At 40.9% G+C, this 14,830-nt stretch overlaps 1 protein-coding gene across 1 annotated transcript in view; it reads left to right on the top strand.

The window, feature by feature from the left end:
- Positions 1-20: 20 nt before the first annotated feature.
- Positions 21-14,830, top strand: part of COL9A1 (collagen type IX alpha 1 chain) — a 90,959-nt gene continuing 76,149 nt past the window's right edge. The window contains exon 1 of the mRNA XM_083497367.1: positions 21-74. The gene's annotated coding sequence lies outside the window, so the exon portion shown is untranslated. The remainder of the gene's footprint in view (positions 75-14,830) is intronic.

Genomic DNA, 14,830 nt, shown 5'->3' with positions numbered 1-14,830 from the left:
AAAAAAAAAAGGAAGGGCAGTGCAAAGCAGCAAGATCACCGCGTGAGTCACAGGCGCGATATAGGAAGGAGAAGGTAAATTCTCAAAAATATTCTCTAAATGTTCAAAAGGGTCAGGCAGATTAGATACCGCAAGAAAGTAATCTCGGGAGCAAGAGTCCAAGTCACACTTGAAAGGGTTCTCTCCAGTAAGATGTTTTTTTAAGGATTTAGGAATGTTCTCTCCCAATAAACCACACGCAACCAACAATCTACCTTTCCCTTCTAATCAAGATGTAGCACCAGAAAAAACAAGCAAAAACTTGAGAAGCTGATAAGGGTTTCGCCATAAGAATTTTTGCAAATGAGAATGCTTAAGCACTGCCTTGTCAGAAACAAGTTCTAGCATACATATTCTTAGCCCTACAGGTGGCTTGTAAACACAGAATTTTCCTTCATGGGTGGTTTTGTTGTACAGACCCATTCTATTTGATGCAAGAGAAGTCATATAACTAGTTACAATAGAGAATATGGGTAGCTACATTGCACTTTAGAGTACTGTATTCAAACCATATCACATACTGTATACTATTCCAGTAATTCTGAAACCCACTGTGTAAAGTAGCTAGATATTATATCTCAGTATTTACAGATGGAAAAATGAAAGCTAAGAGCTAGTGGTTTGTCTGAGACCCCCTAGTGAATTGTGGCATGACTGAGTTGTGAATAATAGGTTGAATAAAAAGAGCAACCCAAGTTGGACTGCTCAGACTGAAATAATATGTGTGAAAAGCTATGGTGGCATGTAGGCCTTTTGTTGAAAATAATTGTCATGGCCAGTGTGAAATAAAACTAGGTATTCTCAACTATAAATAGATTTTTTGGGAGTAATATAACAAAAATAACGCTGAACAATATGGATGGGAGCAGCTTAACAGGATGTCTTTTGTTGATTTTGGGGGGGAAAAGATGGTAAAAGTTAGGGACTTGATGGTAGTGATTCACTTTGGAATGCCTTTGAATTATTCTCATTGTTTTGATTATTTTGTGGTTTTGTCATATTAATACAGTAGCTTCCCCTGTGTTTGATCTTTGAGTTTTATGTGAATACTGTAGTGGCAATTGCTTCTTCTTTTCTAAAATACCTGTGCATATTGTGCCTGGGTATAGTGCTGTAGCTAATACGGGGGCGGGGAGGGGAGCTAGAAGTGATGTGAAATTCATTACAGTGGCACCCCGGGTTACATATGGTTCAGGTTACATACGCTTCAGGTTACAGACTCCACTAACCCAGAAATAGTACCTCGGGTTAAGAACTGCTTCAGGATGAGAACAGAAATCGTGCTCTGGCGGCGCAGCAGCAGCAGGAGGCCCCATTAGCTAAAGTGGTGCTTCAGGTTAAGAACAGTTTCAGGTTAAGAATGGATCTCTGGAATGAATTAAGTACGTAACCAGAGGTACCACTGTATGGCACTTTCAAACAGTAAGACACATGGCTTGGGTACACTGCAGGCACTGTGGTAAGTGCTGCCCCTGCATTAAGTTGCCATCCAGTATGCCCCTCAGCTACACTAGTGGTTTGAATCCAGATTATAAAAGAATGGAACGCCACTCATGTGGTGGGGCTTTCCTGGCTCCTTTACCCCTACCTCCCCCACAACTACGTCTTAACAGAGCCGCTCCAGAGAGGGGGATGGGGCACAATGGGCTCCAGCAGGATGGGAGAATGGGAGGAATTCAGGATGCTGTCTTGTGGAAGTGCTTGATCATCCGCCTAAGACATCTCTGGATCAAAGCCATAGTATTACGGCTGAGTCACTCACTTGCTGTTGGAAGCATTCCTGCGCTGTATATATTACAGTACATATACATTGGTTTGCTTTCTGGCATATCGTTTCTTGTGCTGGACATTCCTCTTCCCTCGCGTGGAATGATGCACAACTATTGCAAACAACCAGGGCTGAGTGTGAGTGCTGGTCATTTGACGACATTTTATTTGAAGACAGTCAAATATTTCATGAAGGTTCAAGAATTGACCTGGTTTCCACTTTAAAAAGTTTTTATAGATATTTGTGCTGTTTGGTTGTTGCTGTCACTTGATTTCTCCCTTTAATATGGTAACTATAGACACTCTTGGATGTTCCAGGATAAAGAAAAAATTAAAAAAGGTCAATTACTGTATATAGACTATACAGTCATACCTCTTGTTACGTTCGGTTCAGGTTGCGTCTTTTCAAGTTGCGTCCCGTGGCAACCCGGAAGTAACGGAATGGGTTACTTCTGGGTTTCACCGCATGCGCAGACGCTCAGAATGATGTCACATGCATATGCAGAAGCGGCGAATCGTGGCACGTACAGACATGGGTTGCGTTCTGCTCATGATGTGAACGGGGCTCCGGAACGGATCCCGTTCGCAACCAGAGGTACCACTGTAATTTCTATGCTGCTCTTTGACATAAGACCCTAGGGCAGCAACAAAAACCCAAAACAATAAACATAAAGCACAGTAAGATCATCAGCAATCTGTCCGTTTCCTAATACACAAGCCTGAACCTCACCTTTAAAGGGGCTGACAAGGAGGTGATTGTTCAACTGGAGCCTCGAGCTAAACAATGTTGTTGCCAGCCAAACCTCTGGAGAAAGTGTGTTCCACAACCAGTGCACTGGGCTGAGACATTCCTCCAACTGGTCATCAGCTCTCAGACTTCATTTTGCACTGGAACTCCCCAGCAGATCTGAAGGCACAAGTATAGAGAGAGGGGCTCCCTCTGGCAATCATATCCCAAGCCGTTTAGGATTTTATACAGTATGTCCAAACCAAAATTAGGTCAGTAGTAAATAGCTGTTCCTGTTTTATCTGCAAGCCGCTTTGAGGTACCCTTCAGGGGAAAAGGTGGGGAATAATAATAATAATAATAATAATAATAATAATAAGCCTGTGCCAATCTTTGAGGACCAAATATTATCTGGTCTCTAGGCATAAAACCCAACAAGATTCCGAGGTACTGCCTTTTGTACCACCTGCAACCTCTGAACCATCTTCAGAGCACATTGCAATAGTTTTATACAGGAGATTACTAGAGCATGATTTACAGCAGCTGGACTTACCCCTGGGTTTCCAGTAACAATATGGAGTTTAGGAGTACGTACCCAAGGGAGTGCAATCTCATTTAAAACAGGCCGCCTGCTTGATTCCCAGCCCTGGGAATTGTGCAGAGCAGTATACAATTTTAATTTAGTCATTCACTTCGTTCTTTAGTTGTCCAATAACAAGCATTGTCTGTGCAAACTATCAGAAAAAATATTTTAATCTGTTACAATAAACCGAAAAATTCAGAAGAAGCAAATGAAACTATAACTTTTCTAAATAAATAAATATAAATTGTTTTGCCTTTTGAAAACTGCCTTGAGTTTTTTGGGTTTTTTTACAATCAAGCAGTGTATACATTTTATGAAATAAATAAAATAAATAATAGAAATGATAAATGTCACAATGGTTAATCTGGTTGGCTGCTGTGAAAACGGAGTGCTTAGACTAGATTAGCCTTTGGCCTGATCCAGCAGGACTCTTTTATGTTCTCAGCCCCTAAAATAGACAATACATGCAACATTTAACGCAAAATGATGTAAAACATAAACAAATTGCCAGTTTTAAAATTGAATATACACATTCATAATTGATAAGAGTAGATTCATTGGTTAAAAAGTGCTTTAGAATAACTGTAGATTCATATTGTTAATTATGCCATCAGTGAAAAGAAAGATGCATAATTAAATATGAGGATGGATAGGCAGCAAAATCTGTTTCAATTAAATCCTCATCATAAACTATTAATCTGTTGTGAAGTCATATCCAGTTTTCATATATGAAGAAACACCACTGAGTCATTATGCCCATCAATTGTGTGTATCAATTAAATAATTTGTGAATGTCATCTAGATCAGTGTTTCTCAAACGTTTTTGGGCAACGGCACACCTGCTTACCGGAAAAAAATCTCGCGGCACACCACCATTAAAGCCCCGCCCCGTGACGTCAGCGCGCAGCGTCACGCGGTGGGGGGGGGACGCACAAAAGTGAACGTTTTTTCCCTTCCCCTTGCCGGGGTGGGAGGAGGCAGCAGAGCGAGGGCAGCTGAGGCGGCGGCGGCGGCGGGCGGAGGAGGAGCCGTCGCCGGGAGTTGCTGCTGCTGCTGTTGCTGCTGCTGCCCGGACATGCCGGCCTCCTCCTCCTCCGCTGTCTCGCGCTCCTCCCTTTTGCGCGAGCTGCCCCGCCGCCCGGCACCACCACCGCGGAGCTGCCCCCGGCTCGACGCGGATCCTCGCCGCCGCCGCCGCCGCCTCTCGCCGCCCGACTCGCCCGCCTCCCTCCCACGGCACACCAGCCGGTGTCTCACGGCACAGTAGTGTGCCGCGGCACACCGGTTGGGAAACACTGATCTAGATTAATATACAAACCCAAGAAGCTTTCGCAAATCAAAATTTAGTTGCTCCAACTTTTAAATTTATTGGAAATAAATATATATTTATATATTTACTATTTCTGGGTTAGCGGAGTGTGTAACCTGAAGCGTATGTAACCTGAAGCGTATGTAACCCAAGGTACTGCTATTTTGCTCTGGTTTGATTTGTTTGTTCACTCCTGTAAAAAACAATAACACCGCATGGTTGAATACTTAAATAAAGTTTTTAAAGAATAGTTGCTCCTTTCTACTCACTACAGCACAGGGAGCTGCAAATGTAAGGTCCTTTAGCTTCAGTTGTCAGCTACCAAATAAACACAAAAACCATGCTGTTTTGAAGTGCCCCCTAACATACTGTAACAGATTGGGGGTGGGCCCAAGGGGCAAATGTGCAAAGAGGGAATTGGTGAAAGTTGGATATCACCCAGTGTAGGTTAATGTCCTGTAATGTTTTTTAGCAGTGAAACAGCTATCAGTTATGTGTACTAATAGCATATAGTCAAAACACATTGGGTTCAATGGCGGACTGCTAAAGTCATTTTTCCAGGAATCATGCCTCTTTTCTGTGCTTTTTAATTTATTTTTATTTTTTGGCCACATGCATAAAGCCGAATGCATGCAAGTTAAATGCACAGAAGTTGTGTACTTATTGTATTTATATTAAGTTTGTAACACTGGCTATATTTTTTTTGCACTTCACATCATTGTGTGTTTAATGCACGTTGCACGTGCTATCTACAGTATTTGGAGAGCTGTTTTTCATAATTGTGATGTATATAGTGGCCCTGCACAGTTGTAATTGACGTTGCTTTGATACTTGTTTGTGTATAATTATTAGAAGTAGATTTCATTCAGCTTGGTCGTGGTTAATACCACTTAAATCTACTGGATAGCTCTTCTCCTCCCTATTACAACATCAGAACTATTAGACAAAATATCACAATATTGGATAATCATTCTAAAGTCTATACTGTACATAAAGTTGTTGGTTTTTATCTAAACAAGAAAGTGAATTTTGTGTGGGAGCTTTGATGTGAGTTGTAGTTGTTCCATTTTTCTGCGTTTAAATTTTTCAAACTTCACTGTTGGGAATCATGCAGCTAAAAAATCTACAATGCCTTTTCACCACAGGAGTCCTTTCTCATCTGTCTTTCGTGATTCTATCCTGGCAGAGCACTTTCTGCATTTAGCAGTAAAACAAAATTAGGATAGTGGAAGGGAAATGGGTAGTATGTGTTCTAGCCTCCAGTATTGCAATACAAAGAACAGCTGATAAAGAGAATGTGAAGTAGGTCAAGTTATTGTGTGAACTATTTTCTCCCATGCTACAATAAAACCTGCCTTGCCTTCTTGCTTTTATTTTCCTTCCAGGGGAGATGGTGTACTGACTTACTCTAGCAGAGACAATTTGGGCATATTTTAAATCTATGCTAGTTTATTTAAAGACCTATTGGAGCTTCTTTTAAAATGGGTCATTCAGGTGGTGTGTCAGTTAAGTTGCACGCTATTTGTCAGTTTCAGGAAAGGGACTGGAAGAACCCAGGAATTAAAACCCAACAGTGAAATCCTGCTCTGTTGAATGTAAGTTGTGCTGTGTTCAATGGGCCTTACTCCCTAGTAAGTTTATTCAGGATTTCAGACTACGGCTGCAGCCAATTACACAGTTTACCTGGAAGTAAGTCAGTGGATTGCACTATAAATCTACTTTACTGACTTGAATGAAATCACATTAGTAAATACAATGTGCCTTTGAATGGCACATTCAACGCAGTTTACAGCTGCGTTTTATGCAGTTAGGCAAATCCAAGCACCTCCATTTCAATGAGCATAGGTGTACAGTGGTACCTCAGGTTACATACGCTTCAGGTTACAAACTCCGCTAACCCAGAAATAGTGCTTCAGGTTAAGAACTTTGTTTCAGGATAAGAACAGAAATCGGGCTCTGGCGGTGCGGCGGCAGCAGGAGGCCCCATTAGCTAAAGTGCTGCTTCAGGTTAAGAACAGTTTCAGGTTAAGAACAGACCTCCGGAACGAATTAAGTACTTTACACGAGGTACCACTGTACTTAATTTTGTATTGAAATGGCTATTAATTGGGACTATAATAGGCTATAATGTGTGTTCATGTATTCGGTGAGCTTGAATACTTACACGAATGAGCACTAATAAGAAATATTATTGTATAATCCATTGTAGCTGGTGTGCAGTTCGAATTGGAATACTGTGCATGTTACCTCAGAAAAGATCTTGTAGAAATGGGAAAGGATCAGAACACCAAAATGGTCAAAAGGCTAGAGCAACTCCCTTATGAGGAATAGTTACAATATTTGCAGCTTTTTACTATAGAAGAACCACGAGTAAAGGTGGGACATGATATAAAATTAAAATTGTGTGAAAGAATTAGAGAAAGGTTTTCATCCCTTATGATACTAGAACAAGGGAATATCTAACAAAACTGTAGAAAACAACCAGTAGATGTGGGGCGTTTTGTGCCTTGGGATACCACATTTGGATTCCTGCTGTTCCGTTTTATGTTACTGGGGTTTTTTTAGTCTTCAGCTTTTATACAAATTCTATAGATAGGGCGGTGTAGGATTTTGAATAATCTATATGCTAATGAGCCTAGATCCAAAGAGCAGTTTAACTAGTTGTGCACACCCCTTTAAAAAAGCAGATAGATTTTATGTGAGAAAAGGCCACATTTGTTCCTAAAAGAAAGCACTTCCTCGCCCATTTTGAGAATCAACTGGGAAGTCCTGCTAACAGTCATGCAGAGCATTGCTTGTCAGGGAGTTCTCTGCTAACACCTCATTCCCTTAATCTGGAGTTAAATATCCTTGGCAGACCACCAGAGCCAGAGTCTGATGACCTTCTGGGCACAAAGCAAGCAAGACACCCTAATTTCATACTGACTCCTCTGTTCAAAGTTTCTTTTTTATCGTTAATAGAATATCTAAGGAGACTTAACAATATTGGGAGATCCACAGGTTAGCCACCCCTGATTTTTAAATGCTTTAGCATTGCTGCCCATGTCTTCAGCTGAAAATGGCTCTCACCATGATTTACAGATATTAGTGATAAGGGCTCACAGACTTCCAGTCTAAAAAGGCCCCTGCTGGCTGTATCTTTGAAGCTTTCCGGTTAAGGGAATAGGAAAACACTACAGCACTTTGGTTGAGACCCCACAAAATGAAGGAACGTAACTACCATATTTCTGCAAGTGAACTTCTTGTACACTTCTCCCAAGTGTGCTTATATGTCTCAGTTTTTGATACAATATTGCATTGGTCAAAATCGGTGCCACTAAAGTGGTCATGCATACACATCTTTCCTTCTGCTTCAGATGTAGAGAATCAGTGTGTCCTGCCATCCACTCATCCACTATTCCCAATTTGTGCACATTCTGTGTACAGGCCACCTTTTTATTATTATAAAGGATGCTAAAAGTGGTCTTCTCTGAAATAACTGCTTCAGATTTATTTACTCATTTAAGAATGATGTTTGTAATATATATTTGCTTTTAAAAAGTATCCCTGCCTTTCACTGAGAGGCAGAGAATCTTACACTTCTGTTAGAAGAAATGTACACAGACTTTGTGATGTAATCCAATAAGTTCCACATTATCTGCATCAACCAGAAGAGATTTAAGATAGGCTAATAGTTGCCACAAAAACACGTACTAAGGCTGCTAAATCTATTCCAATCAAAACACTGAAACCATGGTGGTGGCATCAGTAAGCTACAATGATAAAACCACGCTTTTCAGTAACTAGAAGACACTTGGAGAACATGACGTTGGCCACATATTTCCTCCTTATTTTCACAGATTACTTTTTCAGATGAAAAACATCTTACCTGCTCAGCCTAATTCATTCCAAATCTAATTAGCACACATAGAAGTCAGGCTAGCATGTCAATTAGATGCAACATGCATGTATTTATTTTAGCTGTGTGCTACCTTCCCTCCGCAAACCTCAGAGCACTGATTTAGACTGCGATTCCATACACATTTACCTGGGAACAAATATCATTTAATTCGATGGGGTTTGCTTCTGAGCAGGCAGGTGTAAAATGACACAGGTAAGTATCACACCAGCTGTGTGAGGGAATTTAGACCGAGATGGTGACTCAGTGAGGTTCATGGTTTGAAGTGGGCGGCTGTGGCACATTCAAGACCAGCACTGACTGCAGCCACTACTCTTTGTGTCTATATCCTTTCTACCACTTTCGTACATTTCAGTACACAGTTCCTACCCTTTGTTTTGTACAGTTAACGTCAATATAAGAAATCAACAAAATCCTCAACAGAGTATGTTTTCTTCTTGTGCCCATAGCCAGGCTATGCAGAGTTCTGCTTGGTTACTCATTATTAGGGAGTGGAGAGGAGAGTCACTTGTTAAAAACTATACGCAGGTGAAGATTTGCAATTCTGCAGTGTTGGCCAAGTTGCCAGCATTGTTGGAATTTTACAAGTGCAGTAGGCAATGGTCCTAAAAAGCTTCAAAAGTAGCAAAATAACAAACACAGTAACAACAGAAGAATAGTACACAGTGGAACCTTGCTTCTTAATCCGTTCCGGAAGTCCATTTGACCCCCGAAACCATTTGAAAACCAAGGTGCAGCTTCTGATTGGCTGCAAGAACTTCCTGCACTCAAGCGGAAGCTGCGTCGGACATTCGGCTTCCGAAAAACGTTCCAAAACCAGAACACTTACTTCCGGGTTTTCAGCGTTTGGGAGCCGATTTGTTCATCAATTGGTTCAAGAACCAAGGTACCACTGTATTGGTGGAGCAACAATTTGTCCTAGTCCTAAATACCAACTTGCTAGTACAGTGGATTGTAGGATTGGACAGTTAGGCTGCAGTCCTAATGCCAGCTACCTAGAGGTAAAGGTAGAAGAAGAAGAAGAAGAGTTTGGATTTGATATCCCGCCTTTCACTCCCTTTTTAAGGAGTCTCAAAGCGGCTAACATTCTCCTTTCCCTTCCTCCCCCACAACAAACACTCTGTGAGGTGAGTGGGGCTGAGAGACTTCAGAGAAGTGTGACTAGCCCAAGGTCACCCAGCAGCTGCATGTGGAGGAGCGGAGACGCGAACCCGGTTCCCCAGATTACGAGACTACCGCTCTTAACCACTACACCACACTGGCTCTCGCCAGGTAAAGGGACCCCTGACCGTTGGTCCAATTGCGGACGACTAGGGTTGCGGCGCTCATCTCACTTTACTGGCTGAGGGAGCCAGCATACAGCTTCTGGGTTATGTGGCCAGCATGACTAAGCTGCTTTCTGGTGAACCAGAGCAGCGCACGGAAATGCCGTTTACCTTACCGCCGGAGCAATACCTATTTATCTACTTGCACTTTGACATGCTTTCAAACTGCTAGGTTGGCAGGAGCTGGGTCCGAGCAATGGGAGCTGACCCCATCGGTGGGGATTCGAACCGCCAACCTTCTGATCAGCAAGTCCTAGGCTCTGTGGTTTAACCCACAGCGCCACTCGCTGAATTCAGGAGGATTTACTTCTGGGTAGACATGGATAGAATTGCAGGCTTAGTTCTGATACTGACGGAAACCAACCTAGTTTCCAGGTTTGATGTGGACTCAAATATTTGTTTTCTTTAAGCTGAACATTTGTTACTAATTGATTTCATGTTTAATTGGACCTTTATTGAGCTTTTTATAACACCACCTATTTAACATAAATGAACATTTTTTCACACTGAAATCTAGTTTCAGAAGTATTATACTTCATTAGCTGAAAAAGAATATCAATATTTGACAAGGCTTCCTTCCTATTGCTTAATGCAGTTGTGTTATTTATCTTAAAAATAGACTGAGGAAAATATTCTTTTTAAAAAAACATTGATTTTGCTCTCAAAAGTTGAATGTTAAAACATTGTTAAAACATTGCCTTGTAACTTGTTGCTCAGTTTGGTGTATCCTTTGCCCTAAAGCCACAGCGGGTGGGAAAGATGCCTACTCCAATTAAATCCGAATCTCCTCTGTGCCTTGCACCTAATGATATATTTCTTGCATTTTATTTGTTTTTAGGTTCCAGAGTATCCCTGTCTCCTTGTCAGTATAACTCATCAGCAGAATATCGGTTTCATCAAGTTAAAACTTGTCTGGTTATTCTTTAAGAATGTATTTTATCTCTATAATGTGATGTCATATCTGCTTATTAGTTTTGCTTCTATTTGAACAGTTGTAGATCTTTGTTGGTGTTTTACAATTACTATGGATTCTTTTAATCGCTTGGTTGTGTATATGTTTTGCATATGAGTGTAGCAAGTAGGTCTGTGGTCTCTCTGTTAGGAATCATGAAAGGAAGGAGCAACGCCCCCCACTGTTCATTTCTGTTGCAGCCCCTGATTTCTGGGCTTTGGAAGTGTTTCCATACTCTGTTGCATGCCTGCTCTTTTAATATTGTCTTTGGATGTTCCAATAGTGTGCTTTACCCTCCCCTTCTAGGCTGAATTGGTGTAGGAAACAGTGGCTGTTCTGCCTCTCAGCATAGTTTGTGTATAGGAGCACACTCTCAGTTACATGGGACTATCGAAAGTTAAGAGTGCAATTTTCATTCAGCTGTAAAGATATTGCATATGCACAAATCTATATAGTAACTTTTTTATTAAAACAAACCCCCTATGATTTGGTTGAAACGTATATTATAGTATTTTTCACATGTAGCAGGAAGAATAAAACACTGTTTTATATCTCTATCTATGGCTATCTAGGGATTATTATGTGCTAAATAATTTCCCCAGATGAATAGTAAAATCTCATTGGTAATATTTTGTATCAGTTAAAACCAAACTCTGTACTTCTGAGAATGGTTTGTAGTGAAATTGTTTTCTGCTGTTACTCTTCTTCTCAGAAGTTCATGCAATTCTCTTTTCCAGTATTTTACTACATAGAGTATAGTGTGTATGAACAGGGCCAGCAAAAACATCGATTCCTGGAATTTCTGCTATTTCTAGGCAAACATAATTACCTATCTAGAATAAGTTTAGCTCTTCTCCTTATGCCAAAAATAATGTGACAGCAAGTTTCTCCAAACTTGATAACTTCTCTCAAATTAGGCTGCTCTCCCCCCAAAATCACTGCCCTCCCCCCAAAAAAACTACTTGCAGAGAAAGAAGGATCATTTTCATTGCAGTATAAACCTTTTTTTAAAAAAAGAAAAAACAGTACAGTTATACAAAAACTGGATGTGCCTCTCTTGAGATTTCAGTCAAGGGAATTTGCTGTAAATGAGGTTGTGACAGACATGCCAGAGGCCTAGTGGGAATGCTGAGAAGGCGAAGCCCGTCAAGAAGTGGCCATGGTCCACAACTCATGGACTCTCTGAGGCCTAGCTTCCATGTTTTTTGAAGGATGCTCTGGGGAGATTCTGAATAAATACTTGGTTTGCTTTTCATGGTCTTGAGCTTCCGACAGCAGTGTTTGCTGCTCCAAAACAGTGGCACCCTAGGATCGGTGAAACAAAAGACTGACACGAAACACCTTTAGCTGTAAAGCAGGGCTAGCCAATGTCACACCCTCCTAAAGGCTTGGGACTACAATTTCCATCTGTCCCAACCATGGATGATGGGAGTTGTAGTCCAAAACATCCGGAGGATAGATATCATGTGGGATACCTTGCAGTATATAATATATAAACACATACCGTTATAAACAGACACACACCTGTCCGATGTTATGGTCGCTTCTCTTTCTTTGAGAAGCAGAAGCAATAAAAAAACAACCTCTCAGATCCTTCCCTGCATTTTGATGTTGCATCTGCAAAACTATCACTTTCAATATCCATTAAATATATACAAAGCATTAACCCCAGTTCTCCCTTTATATTAAAGCTGCTTGCCTAATCTGCACATGCAGCACAAGGAAGCTGTTAAATCCTGAGGTGGTAAGATGATGCAGGTGCAGAAAAGGGAGGGGGCAGCACAGTAGACCAGTCCTGGGTATGTGAAGATACCCAGTCTGAAATTGTAGAAAGACAATACATTTAAAAGGGGCGGGGGGAATATCAGAAGAAGAAAAGTGGAAGTTCTTTAATTGCACACCCACCCTCTTTCTTAACAGTTTTTCTTCATAGGGAAGTTTCCCCATACCTCCAAGCTTTTTTTATTTATCACCTCTGAGTTGCATCTGTTTTTGCTCGGCTTAGATGTAATCACTACGGGTTTGTTTTTAAAAAAAACTCTCGCCATGTTACTGACACTGCACAATTTTTCCATCAGTTTGCTCGAGAGAACACAGCAGAAATAGGTCAGTAAATGTTCCAATGGGAAAATAGGATTCTTTTAGCTACTTGTGTTGATAATGGCATTATACCATTTATACCATTCCATCACACTACTAGGTGCAATTTAACACACTTTCATGCAAAAGTTGGGGGAGGGTTTTTTGGTGGTGTTGGTTCCCCACCCTCCAAAATATAAACAATAACTTTTAAACCAACTGAGGCAGGTATTCCAACTAATCTAGTTACAGACACTTAGTCACAGTAAGAGTTATCTGTTAAGAGTTACATTTAATCACTCTCCCAACAATTAAGATAAAAATAAAGCTAATGATACACATCACCCCACCAAAGAATTGCATCATTTTGCCTGACAAGTCCGTCAGATCTCTTTAGCAATGAAAACTTTACTTACGTTGTGCAAACTTACAAGACTTCTGCACGTGTCCCTGTGCAGGATTGCAACCTGGCAGCCTGATAATCAGGGTTTGCCTTTGTTTCGTTGATATAAATATACCCTGAAGCCAGTTTTCTTGCTCTTGCCATTAAATTTCCATGAAAGCGGCCTATTCTAAAACATTCCTAGGCAGTCTGTTGTATCAGTGCAATTCAGGTAGGGCCTCTGTAATGGCACCCAAGATGCTACATAAAACACTGTTATTCAGCCTCATGGAGTCTGGCACTTCTTCATTCCAGTTCCAGAAAAAAGACAAAAGTAACATTTTGTATGTATTCAGTAAGACTATTAAATATTAAATGGATATAAATTTTGAACTATGATCTATAAGTTTGATCTATAAATTCTTAAACATTTTGCTGCCTAATCAAGCAAAGTGACATTACCAGGCCTTTGTGTAAATTGCTTTCAAGGTACTGGTAACAGCAGTTAGACAGGTAGAGAACCACTGATATAAAAGACCACCGAGGGCCTCTCATTGTTTCCTGCTTGGCAGGGGGTTGGACTCGATGGCCCTTGTGGTCTCTTCCAACTCTATGATTCTATGATTCTATGATTAAGAAGATAACATATATATTTTCTCTCATTAAAAAAAAAAAATCCCCCTAAGATAACAAACTAGAGCCAGGGCCTTTTCGGCTGTGGCCCTGGCCTGGTGGAATGCTCTCCCACAAGAGACCAGGACCCTGTGGGATTTGACATCTTTCCGCAGGGCCTGCAAGATGGAGCTGTTCTGCCAGGCCTTTGGGCAGGGTGCAGTTTGACTTCCTTTGTATAAGACAAGCCCGAAGGAGGCCCTCAACCCGCTCACAGGTCCTTGTATGATCAGTGGAAACAGTTGGTCCTGGCAAGTATTAACCACTCTCAATTCCAACCTGATAATTGCCACCTGCCCAGATTTTAACTTGTCTGAATTAATTTTAATTAATTGGTGTCTGTTTTTATGCATATTGTGTTGTTTTTATGATGTTAGCCGCTCTGAGCCCAGCCTCAGCCAGGGAGGGTGGGATACAAATACAATTATTATTATTATTATTATTATTATTTATTATTATCTCACCTGGAAAGGTTGCAAACTGGGTTTCAAGTGGTACACATGAAATGTATCCCAGAATGGTTCAGATAATCTGTACATTAGCCAGAAAGGTGTTACCTCATAAAATTGTACCTCAGGGTGGCTTTGACTCTTAAGAGAAGCCAGCATTTCTGAACTAAGCAAGACAAGTCACACATGAGGTGGATTGTTGGCCTTTCAGAGTATAAAGTATGATCTCAAATTCACCCTTTTTTATTATGGAACCTATGTTCCTAAGCACACATCTTTTACCCATTTGTAATTTTTGCTGAAATAAACATAGCAACATAGAAAAATGTTTCAGTACCACACTGGAAATAGACAAGATTTCATTAACAGTATCGTACCCCTTGGCAGTTAAAAAAAAAAGCTTGACCCACCCTAGAAATTAATAAATGGTAGTATTTTGATTATTTGGGATATGAAGAAAAAATACAAGCTGCAAGAGGATTTCCTAGGCTAGCCTAAGGGCCATTGGCAATGCAAGAGAACTGTCCTTCCCCACTACCCTGAGGTGTGAACAGAGACAGGGTATTTGAAAGGTTGTCAAGGTAACCGGGTGTGATGTCACAGGAAGAGTTTGGGGCCTTTGGCAGGATGCTTGGAATAGTTGAGAAA

The sequence above is a fragment of the Podarcis liolepis genome (assembly GCF_965112155.1).
Source record: "Podarcis liolepis genome assembly, chromosome: 3".
NCBI classification, from domain to species: domain Eukaryota; kingdom Metazoa; phylum Chordata; class Lepidosauria; order Squamata; family Lacertidae; genus Podarcis; species Podarcis liolepis.
Note: the sequence above shows the minus strand (reverse complement) of the source record. Positions and strands in the feature narration are given on the sequence as shown.